Source organism: Chiroxiphia lanceolata, chromosome 2 (assembly GCF_009829145.1).
Source record: "Chiroxiphia lanceolata isolate bChiLan1 chromosome 2, bChiLan1.pri, whole genome shotgun sequence".
In the NCBI taxonomy this organism is placed as follows: domain Eukaryota; kingdom Metazoa; phylum Chordata; class Aves; order Passeriformes; family Pipridae; genus Chiroxiphia; species Chiroxiphia lanceolata.
In genome coordinates, this window is record NC_045638.1 from 96,841,860 (window position 1) to 96,857,596 (window position 15,737).

Consider the following 15,737-nt stretch of genomic DNA (forward strand, 5'->3'; position numbering starts at 1 on the left):
TATTACTCACAGTTTTCCTATCTTTGCATTTTCTTCATAGGCCCAGCTTATTCATAAGGGAAAACAGCTGCAGAATATTAAAAAAAATGTAATATTATTTATATAAAACTTTGATGTAAATAGGGAACAGTGTCCCCTGCTAGAGAATGCTGTGGGATGGCTTACAAATCCCATACAAGAGAGATTACAGTCTTAGATAAATTGTTATTTAAATCGTTTCAAGAAAACCCTGTTCATTTTTGCAGACCATAGGAGGTTTGAAGCAGAATAATTTGAATAGGAGTTCTGTTTAGAAATTGGTGGCATGCTGTGGCCTTATAGATTTCAGTTGGTTTCACTCCTGTCTGTTTTTATAGGACTTTTTTGCACTGCATTCTCGATGGTGAAGAGTTTCTACTGAAAGAGATTCATAAATGTTAATAGAAATTTAAAGACTGAAATTTAACTTCAAGTTACTTAGGTTTTTTTTTTTTTTTGCAAAACTTTTAGAAAATCCAAATACTTTATAATTTTTTTTTTGTTTGGTTGGTTTTTTTAATGAAACAATGCACTGGAAATAGTTACTTTTAAAGCATAACTTGTTCCTTCTGTAGGGTCTGACATTCGCACTGTGCTGCAGAGAGAAAATGATGGCAAATCAAAGTGAAACGGGCTTCACTGTTCTTGTTAGTTTGGCCCAAGAAAATTAAGAAAGTAAACAAACAGTATTGACTGTGAAAAATAACTTGGATTTTAATAATCTATTTATGCAAGTAATCCAGGTTTCTCTTGGTGAAGAGAAGTGTTTGACCGTATACCAAATTTTGAGATATTTTTGTAATATCTGTACAGCTTTAACTTGCGGAGGTTTTCGCAGATGTATTAAACTTCCCGTGAGGAGTGAATAAAGGTAAAGGCTCTTGTCCAGGTGGTTTTTGCTTTGATAGTGTTGTCTATATTCTTGGTTATAATTTATCATAAAAGTTAATATTTACTTCTAACTGCACTGATCCCATTCTCTTCTAATAGGAAACTGGCACTTCAAAATGATTGGTGCTTATGTCTTTTATGTTTTCTTACATTTTTGTACTTAATCCTTCAGTGCCAGCGAGTACTATGACGGCATTTTGACTGCCCGGCGCTGGCGGGAGTTCTGTTTGCAGACAAGTCTTGTAAAATGGGCACCAGAAGCCCAGGGACACGCGCCACCTCCATCTTCCATAGCTGCTGGGGCAGCCAGGGCTTCCGCTGCCACGGGGCAGGTTGCTACACATCCCAGAGGTTCGGAAGAAGTTCAGCTTTTACCACGTGTAGTGAAGGCTCTGTATCTTGAAGTAGTTAAAATACAGGAGTGGGAAATCAAGCTAATGGGACAAAGCTGTCCTTAAAGAAAATAATACTGTTTCTCTGACAGCTGGGTTTTGGCCTTGGTGAAATGAGTGTGGAGAGTCCCAGCCTGTTTGCGATGGGGCAGATGTTCACCTCGCAGAAAAGTGAGCTGCTGACTGCCTTGGCACTAGGTGGCACTATGGGAAGAAAGGCCATGGACTATGCCAGAACAAAGGCTGAAATCCTTTCATGCCAAGAATGGTCTCATCCCATCAGCGATAACTTGCCCCGCCAGCCCCATGGAGGGCAGATTTGCAGTCTGTGCTGTACTTGCTGTTATCGGGTACCGTACCTCGACATCTTTTATGGCAGACAGGTATTCTAGGAGAAACCAGTCCTACCTAATTCAAACACTGTCAGTGTCTTTAGGACTTCATTCTTCAATACCTCATGTCATAAATCTTTCCTGGTGATTTTCTGAAATGGGTGGACACAGATCGCTAGGTAACTTTTTATGGCCGGTTTGCACAAGTGTAAATGACAGTGCAAGGGATGAACCAAAACCCGTAGAGTCTTCCAGAAGGTTTGAGCTACTATCAAACTAGTGGTTATAAAAGTCTGTATTTAAACCAGTTGGTAACTACAACAAAGAAGAAAGGAAACCTCAATAGGCAATGCTTCCAACCCTCTGCAGAGCACCTGGTGGGAAATCCTTTGCAGGACAGACTTGGTGCCATTCTCTAAGATACACCTGTAGATGACCTCTTACTGTTACACTTTCCTAGTGAATTTATCTTGGGATTGTGGTAGAGCTAAAAATGCAGACAAGTGTAGTGTGTCTTTTGATTCTGAGGTAAATACAGCATGGGAATTACTGATTTCATTTTTTTCCTTTTTTTTCATCTCAACTAAAAGAAGAGCTTTCTAATATTTTGCTTCTAAAATCATCAATAGCTGTGTGATCAATCCCTTGCAGATACAAGAAGTAGGACTGGGAAAGTTGCCTTATGGACTTCAGAGTTGTTCTTTCAGCTGACTGAAAGTTAATTATTGATTTCTCTTTCCTCCCTAGAGATCCATACGCCTTTCTTTCTGACTAGAAAGTTAGTGGTCACAGTGCAGGAATTTGAGAGCAATCATCGTGTGGCAACACAAGATTTCATGGGCAGAATGTCAGGAACTGGTAAGATGGAGGTTGACATGGGGAGAGAGTGAAGAAAGACAAGTAGGTAAAAGCATATGTCCATTGTTTTTTTATGTGGGGTAGATGTGGAGCCTGTTATTCTCCATGACTTTGGCTCCTAAACTCCTAACAATTTGATAGCTAAGTGAGTCACAGGCATTAGTGAAAGAGGAATGCTGAGAATAAAAACAAAACAACAACAAAAAAAATCTCATTGTTTAGGCACAAACACAAGAAAACCATGTTTAATTGCTGATGTGCTCCCTCTGCTGGTTCTCTAAAACTAACAAATGCTATTCCCAGGAGATTGGGCCACACCCTCTGGGACACTGCCTGACAAAAATTGTGCCTAAATGAGTGGCTTTGAGCTCTCTTTCAACTAGCAGTATTATCAGCAAAAGACGTCTTCTGATGAAGTGTGTTAAAGATTTGTATACCGGGCATGACTGCTGAGAGGTCCTGAAATGTTCAATCCTGTCATTCAGCCGTTTTTGTTTCCAGTCTTATACTTAATAAGCGTTCCTTTTTCTGTCATTTCCCAAAGTTTGTATTTTTCATTTTGCTGTGGCTGCTTCTAGGATTTTTCCCATCTTAAGGAGTTTTATCTGATATCCTCATTGATGCTTTTAGTTTCAATTTTAGTGCATGTAGTATCTGAAGAAACCCTGATGTAGCTTAGAGTTTGGCAGCTTCCAATTCTTTCTGTCACTGTCAGTTAAATCTGCTTGTCAGCTTTATACTGTTGTGCCCACTTCATCCTGTCCTTTGGCTTGAATACCAGCTGTTTTTTCAGGATACTCTTGAACATCCTTCCTCGTTGTGATGAATCTGTATTTCTTTTCCAAACATAGACTGAACTGTTTAATATATTCCCTACACAGCATATTTCCCCAGTAGATAAGTTAATAAAATCCAGAATTTACACTTTCATACTATGAAAAAAGGTCTAAGTCCTGGATAAGATTGCGTATTGGAGAGAAAAAAACTGAAGAAAGCTGTATTAATTTCCATAGAATATTTGCAATGTATGGAAGATTTCTGACATAGTGATAATATAATAAAAAGTTGTCCTGTGTTTCCTGTATTTTCCACCTATGTGGACTGTCTTGATAAAGAGCCCCATCTTCCAGCCGTTGACACATCACTGGGAATCAGCTGTGCAGGCTGTTGCAGGACTGGGCTCAAGTTTTCCATGTAGAGCAGTGAAAAGTTTCCTTTCTGCAGGTCTCATGTTTCCCATCTAGGTGACTGCTTATTAAATCTTTATCCAGTAGGGACAATAAACTAAACAGCTTGGTGGGTAGCTAATTGTCTGGAGTGACTCAAGCCACGTATAAATCTCATTTGTACTCAGTACGTTGACTCTCTCTGGCCTCATTGCTCTTTCTAGTATTCATTCATTTTGAGACGGCTGGAATATAATGCAAAGAAAAGAATCCATGGTTCTTCTTTCTCGGAGTCTCGGAGGATACTTGTAGACTGATGCTACATTATTTCCCTTTCATAGGCCCTGCAGTTTAGGAGCCCATCCTCCTGAAACAGCGCAGGGTACTGGCCCCCATGTGGGCAGTCACAGCAGAGATAGCACTGAGGCCTCATCACCCTCCTCTCACCAGGTCCCTGGACATGAGGAAATGTCGCAGTGGCTGGCATCTCTGTGATAGCTTGCCATCCTGTTGTACCTGCTTTGGGGATAAATAGAGAATACAGCGCCTGGGGCTACCAATCTGGCACCTTTTGCTGGTGCTAAACTAATACAAGTGATGAGAAGCGACATGAGTTCCCGGCGAAGGCCCAGCCTGTCCTGGCTCATGGGTGAACTGTTTGAAGTCCAAGCCGTGTTTTGTAATTTCCAGCATTTCATAAAAATGCTGCTTTTATTTTCCTATCCAAACGACGGCCAAGTTTTGAAACCTTCAAAGCTTGCTCCAATTGGATAGAATAAGTGTTTTTAAGATGGCGACATTTCCTAAATGAGCTGGTTCCTTCTGTGCTATACCAACTTCAAATAATTTATCCACTAAGTCAGTCAGGCTTGTCCTGAAAGATTTCACTGCTGTGAAAGCAGCTACTCCTGAATGAGATTAAAAGCCAGTTGTGCTTTTACTGTACAGTCGGCTATGCAGAACTTTGTGCCGGACAACAGAACGCTCAGTTATTTTTCCCTGGTGCTGGACATTTCTGGTTCTGGAATTAAATCGCTTTTTCTTCCAATCTCCAAGTCACATTTTAGATGGGAATGGATCTCATTCCAACTCTTTCTTAATACTTTTGTAGACAATTTTTTTCAACCTGTGTACAGGGATCTTAAATATTTTTGTCAGCACAAAGTCATGGTGCAGTACTAGAGGCTGTAATCAAATTGCAGTGCAGTCTTTACTGTATCCAAGATACTGGTAAGGATAACCAGGATTCGAAGTTTGTTTCTAGTTTGCTGTGTTACTTTCAACAAGTCACTTTATTTCTCAGTGTCTCAGTTACTTGTCTTTGGGAAAGGGATAATGATGTTTATCAGTTTCTGAGAGCAGTTAGGAGGCATTAGTTATAGCTATACTAGTGAGTTTTGTCCTTCCCTCTTGGGTTTGTGCCTTGTTATCACCCTGAAGTGCATTGCAACCTTTTCCTTTAATCTATCGGCTTTGTTTTAGCCTCCCCATGAAGTTTTTGAATACTTGTGGTCTTTCTCTGGCATGTCAGACTGGAACTGATACCTGAAGTCTTGGGGTTTGGGTTTTTGTTTTGCTTTGTTTAGTTTTGTTTTTGAAAGAGTTTTTGCCACATGGAAATTAACAGCTGGCCTTTTCTTAGGTAGTTTGAATGACAGTAACTGTTCTGCCCTGATCATACAGGCTGTATTATGTTGGAACTCAGTTGAATTTTGCATATGTCTTAAGCCACGTACTTTCACTGCATTTAGCCCTCTGCTGTCTTGACCAGACTGCTATTAATAAGCGAGCTAGCTCAGTAAAGCTGTCTCTATGGTGGGGTGAGAGTCCTCTTGTCTAGATCACATCCATATCCAGCCCTGTGATAATTTATTCTGCTCCCAAAATAATTTAATTTTCATTCCACATCTTTTTCAGGTGAAAAAAGTTGAAAACAAAAAGGAAGTGAGCTAAAATGCACTTTTCTGGAGTTTCCTGGTTAAGTCTGGTTGTGCAGTAACACAGTTTAGTAGACTGTAGGCTGTTTTAAAGAGTTATTAAAATCTGGAGTAATGTTACTGTGGAACATTGGCTTCAGTGTCGTAGAAGGACACAAATGGAGCATTTAGGAGGGAGGTTCGTGAAGAATGTGAGCAGCTAGAAGAAATAAAAGCTGAGACGCAGGCAGGGGGCAGAGCTGTTCAAAGAAAATGAGGACAAAAAGTCTGAACTTCATGCAAAAAGAGGGGCTAACTTGGTACCACTGGCAAGAGAGGGAGAAAATTTTAGCAGCAGGATTCTGTGTGAGTAGGACCGGAGTGGGGTGGGACGAGGCCACAGCCCTTTCCTTTTTCCTCATGAGCAGTGAGCTGGAATAATCATCATGCAATAATCATCTTCAGAGGACTGTGCTCTTGGGATAAGAAGTTCCACGTGAAATTTCTGAATGTCTGTGTCTCTGCTAAAATGTTTGTGGGTCATAGTTTGCCCTACGTTAAATTTCTATAAAAGCGAACCAATTCCATGAAGTTTAGAAAAAATAACACTGAAGCAGGAGCTGAATTTAGCTTTGTACTTCCAGCCTACTGGTGCAGCTGGCATACGTCTGAAGCAGTAAAGATGATGCATGGGACTCCACAAGTGATTTGTGACCAGGAGACAGTTTTCTTTAGGACAGTGCTGCTGAATTTGACCTCATTTTTGCTGTGTTAGATACTGTCTCCCCTGTGGCAGCATACATAGGTGTATTAATAAATTTCTTACCAGATCTCTCCTTGAAATCTCAGCTTATGGAACTGATGAAAAAGCTTGCTTTTACGAGGTGTTGTTGATTATTCTCATAATGCCCAGGCAAAGCCTGCAAAGAATTTAATGTACAAAAAGTTGCCTTTTTTTTTTCCTCATCTGCAAAGGTTTAATCCTGAGACCTTGAGTGATTTCTTTTTTTTGGTTGTTACTGTTTTGTTTTGCTTTGTTCTCATTAATCAAAAAAGAGAGGCGCCAGTTCTGTCTACGTCTTTCCCAGGCTTTTTCAGATATAGGACTGTCACATGCACTTTAAAACAGAGAACAGTTATCAGCAGGAGAAGGGAATGCTCACGAAAGGTTCCAGGACAGTTTAGCCATAGATAGCTGCTGATATGAATAAATAGCACTTTGCATTTCTGAAGAAACTTATTCAAATATCTTACAGTGTTTAACAAAAGTAGTTAATTTAGTTTTGCTTAATTCCAGTAGCTAAATCAACATTATTATTTCTAATTTTTAATCAGAAACAATTGAGGCACAGAGAGAAAAAGGAAGTGAGGCCTTTCTTTCTTCCTTCCTCAGTATACTGTACATGTAAATAGGAGCTGGAAAAGTAAAGACCATGTTCCATGGACAAAGGAAGCTCAGATGATTCTTGGCTATATTAAAGACTGTTAGGCTTTTTTTTTAAACACCATTGTGGTATTGTAACACATATACAACTTCTTTGCCATTAAAGTCTTACTTCTACTTTCAGAATGAGATATAGAAACCGTACAGTAACTAGAAATTGATGCCAAATACATTTAACATACCAACACATCAACGAAGTCTTTAATAGCAGAATTTTTTAAGACAACAAAATCTTTTTGGTGTTTCGTTTGCTTATTATTTATAATTACTCTCTTAACTCAGTTAATGTAACTTCAGTTTTTTTGTTTTCCCCCAGTTGGATTTCTCTCAGCTGGATATATCCCAATGAGCTCCAGTGTTAGCTTTGTCCAAGAAGTAGATGTTTGAAAACTTGACCAGTCTGTCCCCTCTTTTTGTACAGTAATAATCATAGGGGAAAGTTATACCTGGCTGAAATGCATAATAGTGTTGCTTGATTAATTAAATAGTCATCAAGAGAAGACTGCAGCTTCCTATCACGTAAAAAGACAAATGTACCTTCAAATAATTACATTGTTCTGAACTTCTTGTATGGATGTCTGCTGTATGTGCAATGGCAATTAACCTCTAGGAACTGTGATATGTAAAGAAGAACATAGCCTCTAAGGGTTCTTTGGACACAGGCATTTAAAGAAGATTGTTACTTCTCTGTTTAAACTTGTCAGTGAAAGAAAAGCCTATGCAAGTAATGATAGGAGCCTGCAAGTATTGGGTCTGGGCAGAACACAGGTGTATTGCTGCTGAGGCACCTGTCAGAGAGTGAACAGTAGGAGGAACCATTCAACCTGAAAGCTGTACAATGAGTAGCTGAATTTAGCTTGAGAATGACATTCTCAAGATCTGGAGATCTCAATTCTTGAAAACTTGCAAACAAGTTTTGGGTTTGTACTGCTTTCACTTCCCAAGAGCCAGTTTTAATGTCTGTTGATGCTTAGAAGACCAGATTGGAAGGACAGCAACAGAAAGTTTTATTAGCCAGCACAATTAATACTTTCTTCTTTGAGAGCCAAATTCATCTAGTGTAGTATGTTTACAAAGGAAAAGGCTGGAATGCACAATAAGGTTTTCCTTTATCAGAGACATATGGACTCACCATCACTGGATATATTTGTGAGACATTGTAACAAAGAACACTCCTCAGGCTTGTCTCACATTTCAAGGGTTGAAGGGCAAACCAGATGAACGTCCCTCCTAAAAACTGGATGAACCAGCTTTTTCATATGCAATTTCCAATTTCAATAATCCCCAAGAAGCTTATAAAAGCCAGGATGGAGTCAGTAAAACCTCGTCTTATTAACCTCCGAAAGGACACAAAGGGGTTTGGATCTCAAGGCTGGTCTGGATGCCAAGTGCACCTCCTAAGTACTCTCATACTGTCTCAGCCTGCTGTAACTTTTGGCAGACACAATATAGTAGGGTTCACAAAGCAGATGAATACAGTAGATGGAGACAGGTTTACTGGGGTAATTCCCACCTGTGAAAGGCAGGTCAAGCTTCTTTGTACAGGAAGGGCAGTAAATGTCTTTCCCTCCTGTACACCCCCTAAGAAGAGTTTTTTCCCCTGTCCCCCCTTCACATATACATGACCAGTTTTGGAGATTGAATGGTCTCTGAGATTCATTTGTCTCTGCTGATAAGCATATGTCCTTTGAGAGATCCTCAAGCCACTTGTATTTGAGTCCTCTTACTATTTAGGACCCTTGTGTCCATTTTACATGCAAAATTCAGACACAGGGAAGCTCTACAGAGGTTCCTTGTGCATAGTTGCCTCTACATGTTGTTGTGGTTGTAAAAACTGGCAACTTTTTTCTGTCATTAAGTATCTTCACTGTTATGCATTTACTTAAAAAAAGAGGTTTGGGGTTTATTTTTTTAACTCACTGAGGTACAAGTTTTGCTATATTTAATTAGGATGCTCGTAGTCTTCAAAACTTAAAAGCAGTGCTTTATAGGATACACCATTCTTCTTTCTGGGTGCCATGAACCATTACATATATGGGTTTGGGGGAAAGATGGATTAAAGAGTCAACAGCTATGTACGCATTAAATCAGCAAATCTATTGGATACTTATTTCTTAACCATTTTATTGAACTCATGTCTTTGTGTGGCCTTTCCTTGGTGTTTGATGGGCATCACTGATGTGTTTACAGGGAAATTCTCCGTGGTTGTCCTGTTTTCCTAAGTTTCAAATGTGCCTATAGATCAGTGATGTGGGAATACAGCAGAGAGTTTGAAATGTGGAAGAATAATAGTCCATGGATTTCTCTGAGCTTTCTGGGAAGCTTGAGCAAATGAGCTGAACTTCTGGGTGAATCACTGTTAACCGGAATTGGTGAGGCTCCATGCCTTGTCAGAGAGAATCTTGCTTCCTCTCAGACCACTTCTTTGGGTAAAGGCCAGGAAGGAAGTAATTCTGCATGATTCTAGAGAGATTTTAATGGTCTATGCTCTGTTTTTTAGGAAATATGCAGGAAAAAGCCTACTTTGTCATATGCATAAAACTGTAAAGCTTCAACTCTTTATTGTTCTTTGCTTATTTTATAAAGTTTTTACTTTTCTGTATCTTCATTCTCAAAGCCTGTATATTTAACCTTAACTAAAGAAGCACAGTAAGCTGAGCAAATGGAGTGGTGTTCAATTTGCTTACTTATTTTCTGCCTCAGCAGGTCATGTACCTCTTCTTGTGGCAGAAGGGGCCATATGCCATGGTTCCTGCTCTGCAGTGTAACCAGATCTGTTCTGTGTGCTCAGTAAAACTGAGCTGGGCAGAATTCGGTCAAGGTGCACCAAGCTTACCCCTTGTGTGCAATAGAACTAATAATGTCCATGCTCAGGAGCTCCAAAGCTTCCTGGAATCACTGGATTTACTAACAATGCACCATAACTGATTTGGATGTTTGAAATACAACCGATATGCCCCAAAGTTGCTTGACTGAATTCATGGTAGTTTTCTCAGCAGCTGTGCTGGGTTTGTATGGGAGTGGGTCCTTCTGGATAAGAAGCATTAGGAGAAGGTCATGAGTCAGATAAATACAAATCAAGGGTCTCGAGTACAGTCTGAAGACATGGAATTTATTCGTTTTAAAATTCAGGTACTATTTGTAATGACCTTTGATAGAGCATGTATAAGAAGAAAAAAGTGACAAATGTAAATAAGAGGACGTTTTAGGTCTGCCATAGACCTTCTTACTTCTCTGGTTACTTCACCTCTCTGCTCTTCTGTTCCCTAGCAGTAAAATGGAGTGATGGGAGAAACTTCTACATGCCTTGAAGCTTCATGAACATTTTCTGAAGTGCTCTAATATCTTTAGGTAAAAGGCTGGGGATAACACAGTCATTATTGCCACATTTACCTTCTCTTGATCTGAGAAGAGGGAGTAGGAAATGCAAATACTCGTGTTACCATGAGAAATTAAGATTTGTTCATTTCAAAAATTTTCCCAATAAAGAAGCCTTTCATGCCATCTGGAAATTTCTCCAGAAAACCATCTTCCTTAGCTTTGATTATTTTCTTCCTTATAGTGTTTTGCTTGATCATGTCATCAGTGGAAGAATACAGAAGTGAAACAAAGGGTAGTAGTTCTAAAAGGCAAATTTTGACACTCCTAAACCTTGTATCCTACTGATGTCAGTGTAAGTTTTAATTCCAGTTGAGGGTTGCAGTTCTTCTCAGAGCTGCAGAAGATGAGCAGACATGGGTATTTGGGTAGAGAGGAAAATAACCAGCAAATATCCACCTAGGCTCTGCAAAGGACCCAGTTGAGAGGCTGATCTCCCAGGGAAGAAGAAACATGGCTTTGGCATGATGTTTATATCTTAACCCCTAGTAGAGAGAAGGGTTCAGGAGGATGAGATTTGGAAGAAGGATAGAGGTGAATCTAAGTTAGATGGAAACAAAGGGTGAAAAAGAAGAGGAAGGTACAGTTCCATAGCAATGCCTGGATTCCTGTGTTGGTTCTGGAATTTGTGGTGGAGCTGAGTGTCACCAGCAGCACTGCTGCACATAGTATGCTCAGTGTAAATAGAATCATAAACAGTTTTGTAAAGAGTCAGGATTTCACTTGTGAAGTGAGTCTTATGGTGACTCTTGCCTCTGCCACTTCTTTCCTTACCTTTTTGGTGGGCTAAAGTTAATATTGCTTAGCCCAGATTCACATATATGAATATGCTTTCATCTCTTTCTCTGTTGCTTTGTTTATCTGTCTCTGTCTATCTCTCTGTGCGCCTGCTGCTTGTCTGCCTGCCAGTTTTTTCTTTGTCTCTATCACTTCATCATTGAACCCATCTGTGTAGAAAATGGGATATTTGGCTGTCTTGTATTTTTTTATTATTTTTTATTATTTTTATTTGTGTCATTTCGTTCCCTCAGACTTACGAGGATAAAACTCGCACTCCTGGGGGTGCCAGGCATTTTAGATCTTGCGTTTAGGAGGAGCCGTGATGCTTTTTGCGTCTGTTTGTCTGTCCATCTGTCTGCTGGTCTATAATAAGCTGTGCAGCGAGACAGCAGCTTACTATCTGTGTGTGTGAAATTAGCTAATTGGTGTTAGCAGCAATATTTTCACATGTTTTATAAGCAAAGTGCAGCAAGGTATATAAATGTAGATATGATCCAGAGACACACACACATACACACGCGCGCGCGCGCAAGCCTGTCGCTGCTCATGCATAGACGCTCAGAAGTAATTAATGTTAATAAGATTTTAATGTGCTTGTGAGATCATAATGAGGAGAAATGAATGCTCTGATTAGAAAAAGGTAACTGTGTGTGTGTTTTGGCTTAGAACAAGATTTCTCCTCTTTTTTATAAATCACAATTTCAGAACTTGTTTGTGATTGCATCAGTCGGTTTTTATTTTCAAATTAGAGGTCTGTTTAGCCATTTAAATGATTAGCCAAATAAATGGGTAGAACCCTGATCATAAGGAATCATGCAGATTTTTTTTTCCCTCTTAGAAAGCGAAGCTACTATATGACAGGGCTGGGCAGCCTCATCCTTCTAGCATTACATTTTTTTGATGCTGCTTTTAAAGCCTCATCAGCAACTGCTCTCGGAGACAGTGCTCATTTTTTACAAATAGAGATGTTTATCTATAGGTGTCTGCAATGCATAATCAACCACTGAAACTATTGTGCCAAGGCACATTCTTGTTCATCAGTAATGATGAATCCTCAGAGTCCAGGTGATCACATGATACCTTGATAATATTTTGAAATAATTAGTTTAGGAAAGCAGAACTGCATATATGTATTTTTTCTTTTCATCAATCAGTTTCCAAATAAAAGGGATGAGAAAATGTTTGCAGGAAATATTGTACAAGCTAAAATGTTTTTTCATCCTGGATGCTGTGTAGTCACCAGACCCCAGGCTGGCTAAAATCCAGCTGGACACTAGGGGTCCTTCTCTCCAGCAAATCAATGAAAATATTGTTCTGAGGCTTTACTGCCATTTGTATACTTATTGTTTTTATTATTTTAAGTAATAAAATATATAAAAATATTTAAAAGTTCTTGCTTGATATGGCTATACAAATCCCTTTGGGATTGGGATTTTTTTTAATTAACACTGAGAGGTTAAATACTAAGTTTAAAAACATCTAGAATTGAAAATAAAAATTTTAAAAGTCCATGCTCCAGTGCATCCCATGTTGCATACTTCCCACTTTATTCTGGTGATGCCTGGCTTGAGTGGTATTTTAAAGTGTTAGATCTATTACTGAATCCATGGAACATGGTTCATTTCCAGAAAGTGCTGAGATACTGCAGCAGTGGTTGTGATGAGAAATGTTAGAGCATGGTGATAAGATTGCAATTTCCAAATTGTGCTGAACAAAAACCAGTGTCAGTACATACAGCTTTGACATGATTTGAAGTCTCTAAAGATGATGATGTGACAGTTCATTTATAATGAATGAATTTATTTTGGGGAAAGGAAACGTCAGGCATTATGTATATTTATTTATTCCTCTAAACACTCCTTTCAGCTAGCTGCTGTACAGTAGGGCCTCTAACACTAGTTCTGATAGCTCAGTCAATGAACTTAATTTTATGAGGTACCTTGGGATATTGTCTGCACAAGTGTGTGCATAAGGATGTCTCTGCGGGTACACCCAAAGCATCACTGAAACCTGGACATCCATGCAGTAAGGCCAAAACAAAGTATTGTCCAACTACTGCCAGTATCCAGGTAAGTTCTAATGACTCTGGATGGAAGAAGGACATCTTTATTTCTCCTAAATGCTTGTAGTTACAGAAGTGCTTTACATTTTGACTTAAATAAAATGGTAGTCTGAGCTCTCTCAGTAAGGAAGCAACTAATTTGCTTTAAAAACAATTGATCCTTTCTGTAGGTAATTTTATTAGAATATTTTGGGAAATATCGGTCCCAGTTTAGGATTAGTATTAAATTGAATTAGTATTGAATTAAAAGGCTACAATTCATTTACAGAGAGTGCTGAGGTACCACAACAGTGGTTGCGATGAGAAACAGTAGAGCATGGTGATATGTTTGCCATTTCCAAATCATTTCATGATGAACAAAACCAGTGTCAGTAGATTATGGCTCCAACATGATTTGAAGCCTCTAAAGATGATGTGACAGTTCAAATCCCACTACGAGATTAGTATCCACTTGCATTTTTTTCATTGTCTGTTTCTGGTTGTTTCCTCTATGTTAACGTGTCGGTTCCCAAGACTGGCTTCCACAACCTTGAAGAGTGAGAGTAGGAGCACAGTAATGATAAACTCCAAATTCACTGAATTTTCATCTTAGAAAAGGAAGCAGCTAATCAATGCAAGGAATTTCTTTTAGTTTTTTTTTTTTTCCCCCCTGTGTTCTAGAAGGAAAATGTTAAAGAAAACACTGGGTTCCCACCATTGGAGATGAAGTAGCCAAGCTCCCTTCAGCTCCTTTCAGTTGAAAACTCCCTAAGGTTTGGGGAACTCAGGAAGAGCTAAGGCAAATTGGCTAACTGCATGAAGTTAGTATGCAAAAATGAGTTGTGCTGAGTCCTTGGGGGACTGCTTTAATTCAGGAGTAAATTAGTCTTAGACCAATGTAGCTTAACTGAATAAGGAACTACAGGGAGCTTTGCTGTTGAATTAGAGCATCTACTCACAGCTTCAAGACAATTAAATGTGTGCATATTGGTGTCAAACCTTTAGTTGTTTTGCCTTAGCATTCTCAATGTCCCCATGCAGACTTGGCTTAAGAGATAGATAAACTATCCCAGGCAATTAATTCTGTACTGGGGATCCAAAGCAAAACAAATTTCAATAACTTTTTTGCTTTGAGGGAAGTATCATAGGGCCAACTATTGCACTGTTCTTGACAGAGTAATAATGATTGCCCTTTCTCTCCTTGGACACTGTTGTGTTCCTGTGCAGTTGCTGAAGGGCCCACAGATACTGGAGATGGCTTTCTGCTACAGTCTGTTAGTACATACGTGAGTTCCAATATAAAGCATAACAAAGGTAGATATACTGTGTTTTTGCAATGAATTCTAGAATTTTTACAAGAAAAACAAATGTATTCACAAGTTCTGTTTCTGCTTTCCTTACATTTGTCTACTCTGGTGTAGTTCAAAGATGAGAAAGAGAGTTTTGGGGTAGGTTTGTTTGGTTGTGATGGTCGAACAGAATATGGTGGCAGCACAGTAATGACAAGCTACCTTGGGAGAAACTTGTTTTCTCTTAAAGAGGCCTGTGCCCAAGTGTGAAAATATAATTGTATGTTGAGATTGTGCTCTGAAGAGTGTTTTAGAGTATGTTTGCCAACCTTACTCGTATGACATCTGTTTAATTTTACTTTGTTCCTACGTACACATATAAGGTTACAATGCTGTTAATTCGCGAATTTCATAATTAATGAAAAATTGTGAGTTAGTTTATAAAATCTCAATGCTAAACAACATTGGGTTTGCACAGTGAAAACTCTCTGCATAAGGATGGATTTTGAAAATATCTGTGGGTTCTAGCTCTGTCAGGCAAGTAGAGAAAGAACTTGAAAGCTTCACTGGAGATAGTTCCCTGCTTGTGTCGTAGAGGGGTGCTTGTTCAAGTGTGCTAACTGCTCTCAGGTTTTTTATGAGCTAGAGACAGGAAACATACATCCTAAAACTGTCAAAACTTAAACTTTGAAATATGTGATTATCTCATCTTACTTTTCCAATTCTCTATGTTTCTAAATAAGTAGCTGCTTTTTTTCCAAAGTGCTTAATGCCCAGGTGCACCTGCTGAAGCAGCTGGATGCAGAGAACTTCTAGTAGAATATGCATTTAGAAGCACAGTTGGCCAGAAGACTCTTGGTTCTAGTGAACTTAGAAATTCCAAATAAATGGTGTAACATTTCTGGCAAAAATGTTGTTTTAAAAAGTTGTATAATCCAGTGTGTGATATTTACATGAAATTAAAACATATGTATATCTGTAAGAAGACAGGAACTGTTGAAGAAATCAAGTTGTTTGCCTACTTTGGTCATCTCAGCTTCTGAAAGTACCTAACACTTTTGAGGTAGGTGAGGAAAGCGTTCTCATGAGCAAGTATGGAAAAAACTAGCCATGGAGGACATTACTACCTTACTCTGTCATGAGATAATTGGCCAAGTGTTTGAACAATGTAGGTTTTATACTCAATTTGAATTCTGTTGGACTTAGTAATGGATATTCATACTAGCCATATG

At 39.0% G+C, this 15,737-nt stretch overlaps 1 protein-coding gene across 10 annotated transcripts in view; it reads left to right on the forward strand.

Annotated features, from left to right (window-relative positions):
* The window catches only part of ZBTB20 (zinc finger and BTB domain containing 20), a 477,688-nt gene that overhangs the window by 31,648 nt on the left and 430,303 nt on the right, over positions 1–15,737 (forward strand). The window contains exon 1 of one of the 10 annotated variants that reach the window (XM_032678454.1): positions 15,548–15,568. The exons of the other annotated variants lie outside the window; for them this stretch is intronic. The gene's annotated coding sequence lies outside the window, so the exon portion shown is untranslated. Of the gene's footprint in view, positions 1–15,547; positions 15,569–15,737 lie in introns of those variants that run through there. 10 annotated transcript variants of the gene reach the window in all.